Raw genomic sequence first — 18,347 nt, 5'->3', positions numbered from 1 at the left:
GATGTATATATTTGACCTGGGCAGAATAGCCTGTATAGAGTTTTTTAAAAGGGTTAAATGTCTCATAGTAAATTAAGATGTCCCTGAGGATGGCCGAATTGGCCGAAACGTTGGACGTGTAAATGAAATAAATGTTTTGAGACTAAAATTTGGATAGTGTGTTGAATTATTTAGTAAAATAATAATAATAATAATAATTGATATCATGGTTTCCTTTTCTCTAATGCTTTCTTCTTAATTCTTTGCTGCGATTCAAAGTAGGAATACAATTTTGAGAAATGTCTCTTAATGTAGTAAGTTACATTGGATCCTTACTTTATATATATTCTTTATAAATATTATTAGGCCTCTAGGATAATATTAATGATGACTGGATTATATTCTGTCAGATGCACCCCTAACAATTTTATATTGAAGAAATATATTGCTCTGACGGAATCAATAGGATGATGCTGAGCAGACAAACCCCGACTTATATTGAGTGACAGCAATGCTGCCAATTTGAGAAGCGGAAGTGGTGCTGAGGTGGACATCATTCCTGTATGGATTGAGTGACTCGGTCAATCAGGATCGCTCGTTCATATGTCCACGGGAAACCTTGAAACACCAAACTTGGAATGTGGAGTGTTGAAATATATGAGGTTTCGGCCTGAACTATTCTATAGTCCAAAAAACGTAAAAGATCGGGAAGTTCTTATTCTTTGATATTTTATTTTTATTCGAATTTGTGACCTCTATGATGGCTGGATGTTAATTTTATTTTATTATGACAATTTAAAGCATAATTTCTTTGAAACTATTCACCACAAATAAACTTTATGAGTAGTTTTTATAAACAAAATTGTTTAACATTTATAGTACCCAAGAAACAGTTTTGGAAATTGAAAAAAATCACTATTTTTTAACTCTAATTGGAATATCATAGTTAATGTATTTAAAGTGAATTTAACAAGGTTTATTACAAGAAATAAAAAATGTCTCTAGGTCTAACAGTTCCTGAGATTTGAAACTTATCTCAAGTGTTATCTTCGACTAATATTGGCTGATTTCTCCATCGTGTAAAAATATTCGTTTATGGTCTTGCCCAGTGATAAGAATATTTGATATTAACCATGTTTCACTAACCGAATTGTTATTTAACTGATAGTAAATAAATCCAAATTAATAATTAATTAATATATAATCTTATATTTGTTTAAATAAAATAAATTGTATCCAATTCAAGTCCCAAAAAACTCTTTATTTCTTTAAAAGTCTAACGTTTCAGCCAATTCGACCATCATCAGGGACATTCTATCCCATAACGGCTTTAATTATTCATTCATTTTTAAATATTTTGACAAACAACATTATTTTTAATAAAAAAGTATACTTTATATACAGATTGACATCAATAATATAAAAACTTTTTGCAGGTTATTCTGCTCAGATCATCAATTTTAGTCTTAACAAATATTGTAGTGATAACAAAGTAAAATTGTGATAAATTGATTTGTAACTAAAAGTTTTAATATTTATGTAAAGAGTGACAAAATACGTCATTAGACATAAGATATAGATTAATACGAAGCCTTAATGTTTTATTGTTACATAAGGCAATTATAACTGAAATTGACGACCTGTTCAGAATAGCCTGCAAAAAGTTTTAAAATTATTGATGTAAATGTAAATTTGTATTGAATGTATACTATTTTATTAAAAATAATTTAGTTTGTCAAAATTGTTAAAAATCAATTTATAATCAAAGCTGTTATGTGATTTTTCTTGACGATGGCTCAATTGGACTTTTAAAGAAACAAATAATGTTATGAAACTAAAATTGGATACAATTTATTTTATTTAAACACTAATTAATTAAATTAATCACTTAGTTTAACAGTTTATAAGTGCCAGATTGTTAATAAAAAAGATTATTTATAATATTATTGCATTGAAGAAGTTAACCTGTTTTGTTACATAATATATTAATAAAGTAAAGTAAATTATATTTGTGTAAAATCTATACAAAACAAATAAACCAGAAAAATATATGGCTCGGAAGTAAAATATACTTTTATAGCTTTGGTGTAAAAGATTGGTCTATTTCAGAGTCTTTCTCCATTCTCAAAAACAAAAAAATAAATTAAAAAAAGGCCATTTTAGTTTCATCATCATCATCATAATCATTTTATCCCCTTTACCGCTTGCGCAGTGTGGGGTTACAATTTACAGAGTCTGGATAAGATATCTCGCTCTTCCTTCTCCTACTCCAGTCCATATCCCGCCTCCTTAACACTTCTCCCAGGAAATGCGTGGTCTTCCTCTTGGCATTCTTCTCTCCAAGCGAGTCTCATATGTCTTTCTGGCAATTCTTTCCTGGTCCATCCGAAGGAGGTGTCCGAACCATCTTAGCTTGTGCCCCTCTAGGATGCTCTCAGCCGGTTTGACTCCGAGGTTAGTCCGTATGGTACTGTTCCGTACTCTATCTCGTCGTGTCCTTCCTTCCACCTTACGAAGGTACCGCATCTACACGGATTGGATCCGGCTCTTGTGTTTCGAAGTGAGGGTCCACGATTCGGAAGAGTAGGAAAGAATAGGGAGGAATGTCGATTTGTAGATCATTATTTTAGTTTTTCTCATCACCTCCCTTTTGCCAAGGAAACCCCTTCGAAGCAAACTAAATATTCTTCTAGCTGCATTGATTCTTTGAGAAATCTTGTTGCTATTATCAATCTTGTTTCTTAATAATGGATACAAATATTATTTTTATTACTTACAAATTGTAGTCTCAAAAAAATAATTTTTTAATCTTGCTAATTTTCGTCCGTTCAGGACATTAGTATACATTCGAAAATAATTGGTATCCAGATCATGTCCAGACCTTGTCATGTCGAAAAGTTGGCAAGATAAAATAATTATTTTTTTGAGGGTACAGTGGACTTATTATGTATTAGTTTTTTTAATTCATTTTCTGATCTTCTGTGGGTCGTGAAACCTAGTTCTCATTTAGAAGGTTTGGGAAATAAAAATATATTGAGTCAGCATGGATTTAGTAAATACTTATTTAATGATTTCCTTTCTCATATTTTGTAAATTTATCCGTTAATTTAAAAAAAAAATCTTGTTAAATATACAGGTTGCCTTAGTTTCAGGTAGCCGCATACAAAGTTGATATTCAAGAAAACATACTTTAGTGCTGTTTTTTTTTTAATATTAATTATTTGGTGGTGAAGCAGACTCCCCTATTAACTCCCACCTCCTCTCATTACCCGAGCCCGCTTTCATTTTGCCCTCATTTTCCTCCTTGTTATTAAATTTTAAACAGACTTTTTCCTCACTATTAAAGGTTCAGTGCCGATGCCACTAATATCTATCTACACAACATTCGTTCATCCAAATATCGTGACCCAAATCAGCTTCAATACAATAACCTACCTACGTTTCGGTCTATCCCTTGGACCTTTACAATAATATTTCTTAAATTATATGAATTGTATATGTTTTCCACAATTTTAAGTAAAAGTAGCCGTCTGAACTAATTATTCTTCGGTCCAAATATTCTATGCAAATTTTATTTTCAAAAACCTCAGAGATTTGTTATTACATTACTTTACTGTAGGTGGTCACGTTACGAAATTGTAAAGAATAATAGGAAAGATAATGGTTTAGTAAATTTTAACTTGAGTTTCTTTTGGACTTAAATTGTTCTAGATATTTCTTCTAATACCTATCAATCAGATAAATCGCCATAGTTTCAGATACTAATCCTGTATTTAATTTTATCCCCCTGTTGAACAGATTCGATATTTAGGACTCCATCTTGACAAGAGACTTACTTGGAATCCACACACAAGACTGAAACGACAAGAAACTGCTCGTAGATTCCGATTGCTACAACACTTACTTGACAAACGCTCTAAACTTCCCATTCATTACAAAAAATTAGTGGTGCTCCTTATTACGTCACAAATAAACTCATTCATAAAGACCTTAACATCCTATTCGTTGCAGATTTGACCCAAAACAGATATGCGTCTTTTCATTTCAAACTCCTTAACCATCCTAACCCATTAATTCTTAATCTTTCATCCTTAACAATCCCTGATAATCCTCCGAAAAGAAGATGGCCACGGGACCTTCTAGTTTAAATTAATGTTTGAAGTACCACCAATGGGTGGTTCCTTCCCAAGATTTTCAAGTGTATATGAAACATACTACATATTTACCTATTGTATTATTTTGTAAAGTTGTAAATTATAATAAATAAATAATTAAAAAAACAAAAATTTTATCCGTGATTATTTCCAGATCTAGTTCATTGGTTTTCATCCTCTATCGTGTTGAATTCCGAGGATCTTTCAGATATTAAATATATAATATAATATATAAACTGTGACTTTAATGTTAAATATATATTTAAAAACATTGATAAAAGTATATATGGTGGACGATAGGACAACAGATTTTTAAAAATTCTCTTTTCAAGAAACGTAAAATCTCAAATTGGAAGAAGATAGTTGACCGTATGAAGTAGATTGTTGGAAGATAGTCTGGGTAGTGGTCAGAAAAGGTATCAAAATAGTAAAAGAAAACTATTGTTAACCAAGGATTCGCCACACTTCGCCGGGCTTCGTCAGGGCTGTCAGATGACTCAAGAAACTATTCGTTATCTCCGTTTCAATCTGACACCTCTCTAAAGTGGGGCGAAACGTTGTTTATCAATAAATAGTTTTATTTTACTGTTTTGAAACTTTATTAACCGCCACCCGGACTATCTTTCTACAAAGACCTATTTTTTTTTTGTTTGTTGAAAATAATTAACCAAAATAAATATAACGATTTAATTTTGGTTATTGGTGTTTTCCTTGTGGTGTACTATAGTAATATCAATCTTCGCCCGTAAAGCGATTAATGGTGAATCGCAGATTACTTTATGGTTAATCATCCAAAAAGGTTTATGAATTAATGATCATTCGAAAACACCTCATTTTTCCTTAAAGAAACCCCTTTATTAATTGGATTTATTTGGGAATTGGCAATAACTCTCAATCATTTTATCTATGTCCTTAAGTTGATTTTATATTGATGATGTGGTAAGTTTCTTTTTCCTTTTTTAAGACTGGATTTCCTCCCTCTTCCTCTTTTCTTGATCAGTTCGAGCTAACTAATATTAAGTTGGGTGGGACCGAATTAATTCCTTCGGGGATGTGCATTCCAATGGACCATTTTAAAATGGTTGAAATGTATTAAATGGGAGAAACAAGTAGGATCTGAAATAAGAGAAATGTCTGGAAAAAAATTATTCAGTTGGATAGAAAGGTGCTGTGCTCGGAGCCTGGAAGTATTATTTATATATATATAAATTGGAAGAAGAATGGCTGGTGGAAAATAGTTGTTAGTTCTTTCTGTTTGGAGGAGTTTAGGTCCTGTGGAGGGGGCCGGATGCTGCTCCTTCATATTCAGGCTGCACCGCTTCCTCTTCGGAGTACTTGACCATTCGATGCACGCCCATCTCGAAATAGGATAACATCCCCTTCGGCGGCTTTGGTCAGGGCTATCATTGTCTTTTAGCAGCTCTTGGCTACTAGAAACTAACTACAGACCTCAACGCGTTCCTTCCTCTTCTATTTTAATGATTGGCTCTTCGTTAAGATTCTTCAAAAAGCATAGGGATTGAAATGAGAAGATAGTTTACCGTGAATATTATATATGAAGAGAAGATGGTTTGGGGATGCGGTCAAAAAATAAGTTTAAAAAACTTATATAACTTTACTTATTTTTAAACGTTTTTCCTCTTTAAAAAATTCTTATTTTTACCCATCCAAATAACTAGTGACATATTCCCACCTTGCAATAATTTCGTCATATTAATAACGTATTCTTTAACTCAGAGTCTTATCGCAGGCGCCGCTGAACTCACTTACATTTCCGATCTCCTATAAGTCGGTGAGTTCTATGTTTTATTCTCTTTCTTTTATTCCCCCTTTTCCTTCTCTATTCTTTTCTTATTTTTCCTTACCCACGTTATTAGCTATGTTCACCACATATTATTATTGCCGTATTTTCTAATCACTTCTTTTTTCTTAAACTTTATATTTGTTTCTTTAATGATTATATAATTCATATTTATTTGTTTCTTTTCATCATATAATTTTATTTTCTTGATCACATTGTTTTACTTAAATATTTAATTACCTATGTATACGTTTTATTTTCCACTACTTTCATTTATTTTTATTAATTTTCATTCTGTACAATTATTTACTTTAATTATTCTCTATATATTTTATTTATTAGTTATTATGTTGTTCTCAGAAAGAACAAAGCTTATGAACACGCTAAGAATATTTGTTCAAAAAAGTTCCATAAAACCTACTTCAAAATTTTGGTCAGCATAATTTAATAAAGCATAAAAAAGGGGTATCCAAAATTTTGTGAACCGTGCAAAAGTTTTCTGCAACGTTATAAAATTTTTCTGGGCCCGTCAAAATTTTTTTGAGAGAGCGAAGTGTGAGAAAGCTAAAAAATATGCACAAAAATTCTTCACCCTATCTAAAGCTTTCACCTCGTGTAATACGATAAAATGTTTGGTCCAAGCTCAGCTCACGAAGTAGTTGCGATGACCTAGGGTCGGTCGATTCTTCATCCAATGCCTGACTTCCACATACTCTTTTCTTCTTATTATAGTTAAAAGTCTCCATTAACTCTGCCAAAAATGGAACTATGATACTTGCAACCTCTGAGTCAGTCCTAGGTAAAGCGACGTAGGTTCAATACGACGCAAGGCGCTGTTCTTCGCCAAAAGTTTAATGGGCTTTGAAATTTTGTGTAGAGTGAGGGATCCACGTCCATTCGATATTTTAAATTTTAGCCAAAAAAGCGAGTTCATCATTTTTTCTCTAAACGTTAGCTCAATATTTTTGCTTCAATTGTTGAGTGATTTTTTTGCCAGTTTGGGGGGGAGGGAGGGGTGTTGCCTTTACGAATACTGTATTAATAATGTTCAAACCTTCTCAGGTAAGTATACCAAGTATAGGTAGGAGAATAAAAAATGGCGGCTGTTTCAAAACGTTAAAAATAATTTTTTTTTTTTTTTGACCTAGAAAAAAATTAAAACAACAAATTAAATATATACAAAGAGAAACAAATGTATATACTCAGGTAAATAATATATCTTGGATTGGCAGTGTGGCATTATAAGATAAGCTGCCGGGTCCGCTGAAGGTGGTGTCATCGACGATGGCATGAGTCTGCCGTGAGCGTACTGGGAATAGGTAGGGGCTATTCCGGCTGGCGTTGTAATTTTTTATTCAGAGCTCTATATCTTTACAACTACCAACAACAATAGAAAGTCTACGAGAGCATCATTTAAAGTAGAGTAAATTTGCTAAAATGAAGGTCCTAATAGAGCTATTTACGTTCTATAGTTCTCGAGATATAGCTTTTTAAAAAGCAACATTTCATAAAAATGTATGGAACGTCCTGAAAGATCAGTAGTCAGTGAATTTATTTTGGAAAATCTATATCTCAAAAACCATTTGACGTACAGATGTCTATTAGCACTCAAATTAAAGCTAGTTTAATGAGCTATAAAGTAGTTCATGAGTTTATTTTCCTAGGAGTAGTAGTTTTCATGAAATTTGCTACAATAAATTGATTTATAGTTGTTAGCCAAGTATAAACACTACTCAGTATTCAATTATCAAGAATGAATAGTACTTATTCAGTATTCGTATACATGTTCGACATTCGCATTCTTGTTAGACAATTCTTCTTTTATAGGCACAACAGGCGCAATAAGCTGCCCTTGGCCTGCTCAACGGCCGCCAACCATCTTTCTCTATCTTCTGTAAGGGTAACTAGGATCCTCAGTTGTCGCAGATGCCACCTCACAGCATCCCTCCATCGGCCCTTCGGCCTACCACGTTGCCGCACACCATCCGGAACGTAACTGTACAGTTTAAGAGCCACTCTTTCCTCGCTCATCTTCATTACTTAACCCATCCATTTAAGCCTTTGCATCCTTATGTACGTGGAGATGCTACATTCCTTATAGAGCCCAAAAAGTTTTTTTCCTTCTTCGCCAATTACCATTCTTGCATACGAGTCCTAAGATTCTCCTCAGAATTACTCTTTCAAACCTGTCTAGCAGGTTAATGCTTTTATTGCTCATGGTCCAAGTTTCTCAACCTATATGACGATTGGCCTTATCAACGTTTCGTACAGGGTGAACTTGGTGGTACGACTAACAAGTTTGCTTTCGATTAACCTTACAATGGAGAAATAGACTCCATTTCCAGCAGCAATTCTGCTTTTAACTTCTTCTTCTTCATCCTGGTTCTCATTGATAATAGAGCCAAGGTACCACTTCGAAATTATAGGGGCCCATCACAAGCCGACTCTGGTCCAGTGGCTTCTTACCCAATACCATAATCTTGGTTTTTGTTAGACGATTACAGTTACTTATACATCTTTGTGATTGACTTTTTTAGTTTTAATTGTATTTAAGTATATATGTATGAATTATGTATATATATATGAACCAACTTTTTCTGTTTTCTTTTCGACTTTTCTTTGTATTTCTGTTCGGTTTCAAATACAGCCTATATCTTTGCCTTATAACGATTATTTTGCTAGAGGTTTTTACATGGTAGACCGATTGGTAAATTTGACAGACTTGTCCATCATTAATCTGGTTGATCTAGTTTTTTTTATCCCGAGATATTTTGAAGTTTAAGCCCGTTTTAACAGTCGGTGATGATGTTTAAAAAAATGCTAATTGTTGAATCCTACTAATACCTTGCGACGATGAGATGTTGATCCTGCATTTAACAAATTGCTTTAACCGAGAGATATTAGAGAGTTGTTGCCTAAAAGACATTTTATATATTTTTTATATAAACATCTTTAGGCATCATTGATCTTATCACTAAATCAACTAAATGAGTGATGCTAAATAACTAAATTGATAATATTCTATTTATGAATTATAATATTCTATATATTTAAATCCTCTGGGTGTGTATAGAGGAGAAATGCTTTAGTGTTTTCGTAAAATCCTTTAAAAAAAACAAAGCACTAATCCAATTCATAATTATATACCATCTAAATTTTATTGTTAAATATTGTGCATTAGTAATAGTATTGTGAAGTAATTACGAGTTATTTTTGTTGAACAATTATTTATTGGAGAATGGGGATAAAAACTGAGATTAAGCAAAAAATGCCATTTTGCCGAGGAAAATCGCCAGTTTTTAAAGCCAGATCATCCGTCAACTCTTGACGGATGTGTAATACTGTTTATGAAATGTTACAGCGTTGAGATTTCCTCATTGAGACCCTTCTTTCCCACATGAAACATTCTCATTCAACATGGCCAAATGTTGAACAAGCTAGGTCCATGTTGATTATGTTTTCTGCTGACCGCGAAAAAGTTTTTCTGGGGTTCGGAATTGATTTTAATGGGGTTTTGGGCAACTGGTAGGACCAATCTGTATTTTGATATTTCCGTCTCACGTTTATATTTTACCTCGTGTTTTATATAAATATATAATATATTTATAATACAGCAATCTTAATAGCATAATATAATACAGCAATCTGTATTTTGATATTTCCGTCTCACGTTTATATTTTGCCTCGTGTTTTATAAAATATATAAATAATTATTCAAGGAATAAATTGTCCCTTCACTTGCCATTAATTCCATGGCGATATTAACACCTTATAATGCCACAAGGCAATCAAAAACTCAGTAACGTATATATATGTAATACATTTCTTATATTCGTACATATGTATGAAGTACTAATTTTATTTTAATGGAGGGTACAACAAAAATGAATAAATTAGAATGTTGTTTGTTCATTTTATATAAAGATGTTGAGGTGAAAAATATACTTCCTTTAGAATATCAATATTATATATTTTCTCGTGCAATGATTGAAGTACCGCCATTCGATGGTTCCTTTCCAAGATTATTATGTATTCCGAAACATTTATCACATTTATTTATATATATTTTTTTTATAAAGTGGTAAATTTCAAAAATTCCAAATAAAGTCTATTTTTCACCTCAACGTCTTAATATGTTGGATTAATCTTGTAAATTTTAGTAATAGACTACCGGGGAAGAAAGTTCTTTCTTAATAGCGAGGATCCGAACTTGCAGGACTATCTCAAAAATCTCAGCGAGGGAGGCAAGAGCGAAGCGCATAGTTTCTTAAAGAGAGAATTCGCCATTTTGACTCAACTACTACTTAAGATTGTTCAGATAAGGATTTCAAGACCTCGCATAGCCGAGCTCTTCAATCTTATTCATTTCCATTTTATCAGAATGAAACTAGTTTAAACTGTAGTTTAAATAATTGGATCAAATAGAGCGGGGATGGAAGTCCCAACTGGCGCTTTGAAGGAGTTAGCGAGCGGAGAGAACAAAAGATCCCTTCCCACCCAACAACCAAATATCCCGGGTCCCTTCCCACGCAACACCGGCTCCCGGAGGGCCAATAAATTCCAATTTATCGTCCGCCCTTTGTTATGGCGGTCCCATCGAACAAGTCCATAATCGATTTCCCACATTATGAATTGATGAAATATCATAAAAACTATATTAAAATCACACAAGCCAATCAATATCATCCAGGCGGTTTTATTATACCTTTAGTATAACAAAAGTTGATCTTTGTTAGGTAGTATATACACTATGCAATTTTTATGTTTATCATTTTATACTAAATACTCAAAACAATAAAAAATTCATTGAAAAGCTACCTTCAATTTCTAGGTTTAGTCCTTCGAACACTAAGCTCTTTCTTATTGACACAATAATATTATCAAGAAACTTTATTCAACACAGACAATTGGTAAAGCTGCATGCTATCTTTAGGTAAGAGTTTTCATGATGAGTAATTACCTTGCCCCGTTGGAAAATATGACTTCAGTTTTACAGTTAAAGTTCACCTATCTGAATATAAGCTATAATCTTACACATTTACCCTGAATTTTACCCGCTGAGACCTCATAGCTACATGATTATTTGTTGTAGGTGGGCTACAAATTTTAGGTGGGAACTTGAATAATTGGAAATCTGTTGAGCCGTTCGCTCAAAAAAAAAAGAGAGAGAGAAAGTTACATATTCACAGACAGACTAAACATATTTTTCAATATTTTGAGCTCAAATCGTTCTAAACATGCCTGGCGTTGATACCTACTTTTTTGGTATCTTTAATGAAATTTGCCTGTACCTAATTCGTGTGCTATCTCAAAACGAGCCACTTTTAAACCTTAAATCACAAAATAAACTTGCCTTCCCTGGGCAATTTTTACATATTTTTAATTCGAAAAGCTACAGTTTTTGGATTGAGTTTGAAGTTGGAATTCATGGTTCTCCTTCAACTTTATACTAGGATGCCTTCAAACCTCTCTTATTTTAACCAACAGAACTCTTGAACGGTGGATGGATTACTTGAAGGCCCTGCTGCTAGGTGACTATCGACAGTGAAGGACAGGACGGGACGACAAGAAGAGGAAGCCAAGAGAAGGACTTAGGTTGGCAGTTAAGGAGTTAGGACTTAATGAGCTTAGCAGGGCTTAGCCCCGGGATTAGCCATCGGATTACTTCACCCCGTCGTCGGCCGTTAACTGACGTTACTCATTGCTTTCATCGATAGCTCGTTACTGTGGTATGTGAATAAGAACTATTTATGGTACATGGGTTCATGATAAGATCAATGAATTCAATATAACCATGATAGCATCCCTTCATTCAAGAATATTCTTGATGGTTTTGATTTTATGAAATGCATTTGGGCAACGAACTTTCCATCACATTGATCAAGAACTCTTGAAGAAATCTATCAAATTGGATGGAAACTGGATATTGATAAATGTTATAATGGATTTCAGGGGCCTACAACCTGTCTGACTTAGTACGTTCGTTATAGACCGGGTTCAAATGAACATAGAACATAACTGTCTATTCTATCTCTCCCTTCCCCTGTATAAAGTATATGGGATTACCTTCATTTACATTACCATCGGTGCATTGAAATCATCCGTCCTTAACACAATAATTTCTTGGTTCTTAATCTAATATTTTTAGGACGTTTTCTCCTTGATCCTACCAACATCGGCGCTCCCTCAACAATATATCCCTACTAGTTTCTACTTGTGTTTACATTTTTTTTCATGATGGTGTTGAAAGCTTTGGCCTGTTTGCTTAAAGTTTATTGATAGATTTTGAAAATAAACTCAAGTATATGTTTTCATTAAATACCAACACAATCACCCACAAAAAGTCTAAACATAATCAAGAGTATAAAATAATGTATGTATTTGACTAAAAATTTTCTTAGCATTGAAAGACAATTGTTTTCTATTATGCTTAATTTTTATATGAAATTTTAGTAGAATTTTACTAATATAGTTTTTGTTTTATTGTTCATAAATATACCCAACTAGCTTAGTTGATTGGTGATAATTAGGTGTGAGAAGTGTATTTTTTTTTTAGATTAAAATAAACTTTTTTTATTGTAAAATAATGCTATTTACCACTCTCAATTATTATAAAGTTGTTATAATTATAATTAGTAATAGCAAAATAATTAAACAACTAAGATAAAGAAAATTTAAGATAAGTAAGAGAGGTAAACACTAAAAGAGGCAAAATATATGTGCAGGACTATGTTGTGAAACGTGGTATCTGACATCTATTAGGGGTATTCATGATGTTGTGTTAAATGTTATATGTTTTACCATGTTAAATGTTATAACTGTAGGATTGTGAGCAGCCCTATTTGAAGTCATGTTAAACGTTAAATGCATAAGAGTCCCTAGCGGATTTTCTCAGCAACTTGTTGTATAAGCCTTTATGTTTATAACCTTCCTTCCAGACCCTCATGTTATTGTTTACTTCAGTTTTGATTTAAGTAATTAATTAAAACATGCCTAGAGTGAGTGAAAAGTGGAATTTGTGTGAAAGTTTAGCTTATGAGTGTCTTATTGATCTTCAAACTTGTGAAGAAGAGAATGAAGATGAGCTAATTGACAACTGTATTGAAAGTCACAACAACTAATATGGCGGCGATCTCAACTGGTCTATTATGTGACGTCATTCTCGATTTAACTGACCAAGTAACAGACTCTCAGCCATGTTAAATGTTACTTCGTTTTACCACGGCAAAAGAAGGCAATTTTTTTCGATTTAACACGAGTTTTTCCATTTAACATGCTTTAACATAGATCATGAATACCCCTATTGTAAATTAAAGTTTTTGGGTTAACCAGATTTTTAGGGTTAGTTTCAAACATTTTTTAAAGAATGTTTGTTGATTTGTACTTTAAGAGGAATAATATTGCTGTTATATTAAGGTGCGTGGATTTCAGATTTAAGATAAAACATTGTTATTAACAAGCTTTTTAACATAATGTTAGTTTTCATGTTTTACACCAAATGCCTCATATTAAAAAATTATTACTATATATATTTATTAATTTTATCCTGACTGTTAATGATATATGTATTTGAGGATTTTGAGGCTCAGTCAATAATAAAACAATTATATTGCGGCGACGTTTCGTCCGGCTATTCTGATTATTCCATGGTAAATTAATCCAAGATTGATCTGTAACAAATAAATCTCGTTAAAAAAATTAATTTCAAAGCTCCTTAGTTAATCTTTATTTGTATACTTTAAGACATTTCTTTACCATAGTATGAGTTTTTATTCGCTATGTAACTGTAATTTCGGTTAACGACCTCATTGTCAGGACTTGAATGGAGAAGGTGGCCATTGAGCTCAGAAGATTTAAAAAAGGTCTTGGAACCACTGCCGTTTTAACTTTTGAGGAACATTGTGGCATTGTGCTTGAGAATTGGGATGAGGGGTATTTGTTGGAATTTTGAGAATCTGGATACTATGAGGTTCAGAAATAATAGGTATGGGTCAGGATTATAGTTGTAACGTTATATGGATTATTGATTATTGTTTGAAGGACTTTGGACTAAAAGGATTGAATACGTTTTGTGTTCGTAATTTAGCTGTCACCCACAGTGTAGGCCCAAAGAGGTTTCAATATGTTCTTGTATATCATTAGTTTGTTGATGAGTTGTCTATATTGCTAGCCATATCGTGACATTTTTTTTTTCTCATCTTTGTGTGTGGTTGCTTTTGACTGTTGTGTAACCAATTTGAAAATGTGCACACTACCTCTTAATGTGTATATTATATATTACAGTGTGTATAGAATATATAGAGTACCTAATAGTGTTTATTGAAGACAATTCAAATTCCTTTATTTGTTATTGAACACATCCACCCATTTCAACAGCCTGATAAAGAACTTTATTTTGTGTCGAAGCTTTGGCAATTAATAATTGATAATTAGTATTTTTGTTTGGTTAGCCCTGGCCATCACCTTTTTATACGCACTCCCATTTAAAGAACTATTTTTTCCTTAGTTTCAGGTTATAATTAACGTAAAAAAAAAAAGTAAAAATTTCATTATTTCCCGAGAGAGATACAAAGGAAGGGCTAAATAAGAGGCAACCAGCGACTAATATAATTAAGCCTTTACCGCGAGCGTTGGAGTGTAGCTCGTGGTAGAACACGGTGGCTAATCATCGGATAATCTCTTTTATTTTTATTTCCTGTCAAAGGTTTAGCCCTGTCATCGTTCGCTCACGGTTCGTTCTTCCAATTTGGAACCAATTGTCGACCAATTATTCAAAAATCCATAAAATTACTCGGATGCGCTCGCTTTCCTTTCAGCTATGTAACGATCTGAGGGCATAGACTTGATGATGGAATACCTCTAGCGCAGTATAGTTTAGTAGAAGTGGTCAATGTTACAAAAAAAAAAAAATGCTATAGGAATGTAACTTTGTAATACTATTACATACACTTTTTGAACAACATTATTATTATTATTTCTGGTTTAAGAGAAATTTAAAAAGGCGTAAATTGTCGTTTAAATGTTTATTTAAAAAAATTATATTTAAACTGGTTGCCCACCAAGAACTAGGATAAATCAGAATAAGCTAAGATAAGTTTAGATAATCTAACTTAAGCTAGGCCGAGCTAAGATAAGCAAAGATAAGCTAGGCTAATCTAACCTAAGCTAGGCTGAGCTAACCTAAGCTAGGCTGAGCGAAGATAAGCTAGGCTGAGCGAAGATAAGCTAAGCTGAGCTAACCTAAGCTAGGCTAAGCTAACCTAAGCTAGGCTGAGCTAAGATAAGCTAACCTAAGCTAGGATAAGGTATGATTTTTTTTGGATCTCCATAAAAAACTAAGTAAATGCTAATTAGTTGTTATTAGTATGTCAAGATCTAAAAGATCAAAATAAAGCGGCTAAAAATCTACTAAGTATGTAGAATCAACCGTAAAAAAATATAAATTTGCATATATACGGATGGCTTACTTCACAATGGTTTTAAGTACATATCCACTAGCTTTACAAAAAATACAATTAAAGGTTTGTTTTTTTTTAAAGAAAATAAAAACTTTTTAATACATATTTTTACTTAACAGATTAAGATATAACTTCTGAACTACTAAAAATAGTTGACTGGACATTGGAACTCTAAAGATATACGACAAAATAACATTGAATTGGAACTAACAACAAAAAAATAGACACCCATAACTAACGATGACAATGAGTTGAAGATGTGAACCATCGGTATAGTGAAGGTATTGTTTCTGTATATTAGTTTTGGAAAAGCTAAAAGTTACTCTGAAAAGAATTAATCCAGTGTGAAGGGATGATTCTGTAAAAAAAAAAAAAAAAATATTTTGCTCCCCCCGTATTTTCCATTGTTTTCTTCTTCCAGGTTTATGATGGATTTAACATCAATGGAGAGCTTTTTTGAAGTTTTTGCTATTATCACTAACAGGTTTAATTTTCATTTATTTTTTTAAATTAATGCGTTATTAAATATAGAACAAAATGTTTTGATATCAAAAAGGAGCGTATTTTTAATATTATTACATTATGTATCCATGTAATGTTTGTTGTTTTCATTATTGCCAACCATCATAAAATATCATTTTGTATTTTCAATTTAATGTAAGATAAATAATTTTTAAATTTGTATGTTTCAGGTATTACTAACGTCTGGAATTCTCTGATTTCTTCTTCTCTTCTCTGAACAAAATGAGGTAATAATGGGTGTAAGTCCTTTTTTTGTGCAACAATTGAGGTTGGAATAGTTTTCATAATTGAGATTTCAATTCCTGATATTCGTTTCATTAATATGAATTCAAAACATTTTAGTATTTTAAAAATTTAGTAAAAAACTACTTCTTTGTTTCTCTCTATATAAAGTTATTTATTGAGTTTGTCTTACACCATAATCCTCATATATTTGTTTACAGTATTATTGAATATAAACTAATGTGAACTGGAGCAAATGTGTTAATGATTAAAGAAATGGCAACAGTTGTGTATCTCAAGCCTTGAAATTATTATTTGTGGTAATCTGATAACTGTTATCAATGTCAAAGCCGGGAACTTCGTGCGCCTTACGGTAACTTAAATTGATTTGTTCGTAAAGGATCCTCAAACAATGGCAAATTCGCTCGTGCGCAAGCGTGTGGCTGGATAAATGTGGTATTTGGTTTGGCTGAAACAAGTTAACCTATATATTTGTGGCCAACCAGTCGAGTTTCGGTTTTTTGCCACAAATCGAAGGGAGCTTGTGTTGTATTAAAGAATTTCCCCAACCATTGTTTATGATGCATATTTTAAAATTCTGTCGATTTGGTGTAAATAGATTGTTTCAAAACTTTTTAATTAACTTCAGCGGTTAATTTTTAATTTAACATAGCACAAATATATATTTATAAAGACATTAACTATCTAGGTAAATTAAATTAACAAGTTTCTGATAAAACTTTTAGAAGGAAGGTTGAGTTGGCTATGTAGGTAGCACTATTTCTATTTTGCTCATATTTACGGGTCCTCTCGTTTAGCCTATCTGTATTTTGTTCCTGTTTACAATAAAATGGAATCACCACCTTGGTTTCGGATGGGAAGCACTCTCATATTAGTTTATTAATTAATGATTATGATTAAACTGAAATATAAAAATTAGGAATATTGATGTATTTTCTATTATATTTTCCATTAAATATTCAATTTGTTCCAAGCTAAATCTTTTTCTTTGCATATTTAACATATTTCCCATTTCACTTGAAATTTATTCTAAAACCTTATCGGGTAGGAGGAAGTTAACAAAAAAGATTTTAAAACCTCTAGTAATTAGATAATGTTTTGAATTGTTTGTTAATTTAATTTTTTCCTAAATTTTAATTTTTGATTATTGATTTATCAGAATCTGTTCTAATGAAGATCTGTATTCTTCACCTCAAATACAACAGTAGGCGAAACAACTTTTTTCTCTGGAATTGTTTTATAAGTTTTATTAAAATTGCCAGTCTCAAGAAAGATATTTAAGGATTATAAATAAACAATCGTTTGGTTCGACTTAGATGGACAACCTGTATATAAAAAGCTCTGCTTCCATGGAAAAAAAACTTTTGGCAAGTTTCCTCAGTTTCCTTTATTCTGGAAAAAATGTCGAGGTTACTTTCAATGACAAAAATCAAAATGATATTTACACATTTTTATCTCAGATTTATTCATTTCATTGAGGTTTTGTCGACATCGATCGATCAATGACGCATACGTAACAGAGATTACTGTGTAAAGCTTAAAAATGGCGGAACTGGCTAGAGCCTCCATTGGATTCGGATAAAGAAGAGTTTGTTGCGCGAAGCCACAAAATGATAAATGCCGATATCGGATATAGTTCACTATTTGAGTCGATCAAAGCAGAGAGATATGAGCGGATGATATATCTCCCATTTGCAGTATCACACCTGTCGCTCTGCGGTACCGCTATACGCTAAAATATATTTACATATATCATCCTTCACACTTCCTTTCAACTTATAAACAAATTATTAACACCGATAAATCTTTATCAACGTTTTCAAAATAACATTTACCATTAGAATGCACAGCAATTTATATTATTATCGATTCTAAAATATTTTAACCATCATAAATTATACATATGGAGCTGTTTATAGTTGACCGGGGGAAGAAGGGGGAGGGGGTTCTATCAGGAAAAGTTGGTCGGGGGTACGCTCAATAATGATACATAAATAGGTAGATCTTATTTATTTGTGCCGAAGTTTAAACCAGAATTTCAGATCTTCATCAGAGCTGAAAACAAAAACCCAGTTAGGAATAATAGCTCAGAGAGAATATATAGAGAAAATTGCTTTATTTAGCCATGCTTTCCAAATATATTGGGTTGCTATAAAACGCAGCATACCAATCAATCCATGACAAGGACAT

General features: G+C 32.4%; 1 protein-coding gene across 2 annotated transcripts in view; it reads left to right on the top strand.

The window, feature by feature from the left end:
* Nucleotides 1–18,347, top strand: part of LOC106688033 (uncharacterized) — a 153,350-nt gene that overhangs the window by 85,438 nt on the left and 49,565 nt on the right. The window contains exon 2 of one of the 2 annotated variants that reach the window (XM_067045139.1): nt 16,085–16,141. The exons of the other annotated variant lie outside the window; for it this stretch is intronic. The gene's annotated coding sequence lies outside the window, so the exon portion shown is untranslated. The remainder of the gene's footprint in view (nt 1–16,084; nt 16,142–18,347) is intronic. 2 annotated transcript variants of the gene reach the window in all.

The sequence above is a fragment of the Halyomorpha halys genome, unplaced genomic scaffold, assembly GCF_000696795.3.
Source record: "Halyomorpha halys isolate HHAL.00 unplaced genomic scaffold, Hhal_1.1 Scaffold1041.1, whole genome shotgun sequence".
NCBI classification, from domain to species: Eukaryota; Metazoa; Arthropoda; class Insecta; order Hemiptera; family Pentatomidae; genus Halyomorpha; species Halyomorpha halys.
The sequence above is the reverse complement of the archived record's forward strand: the minus strand, read 5'-3'. Positions and strand labels throughout refer to the sequence as shown.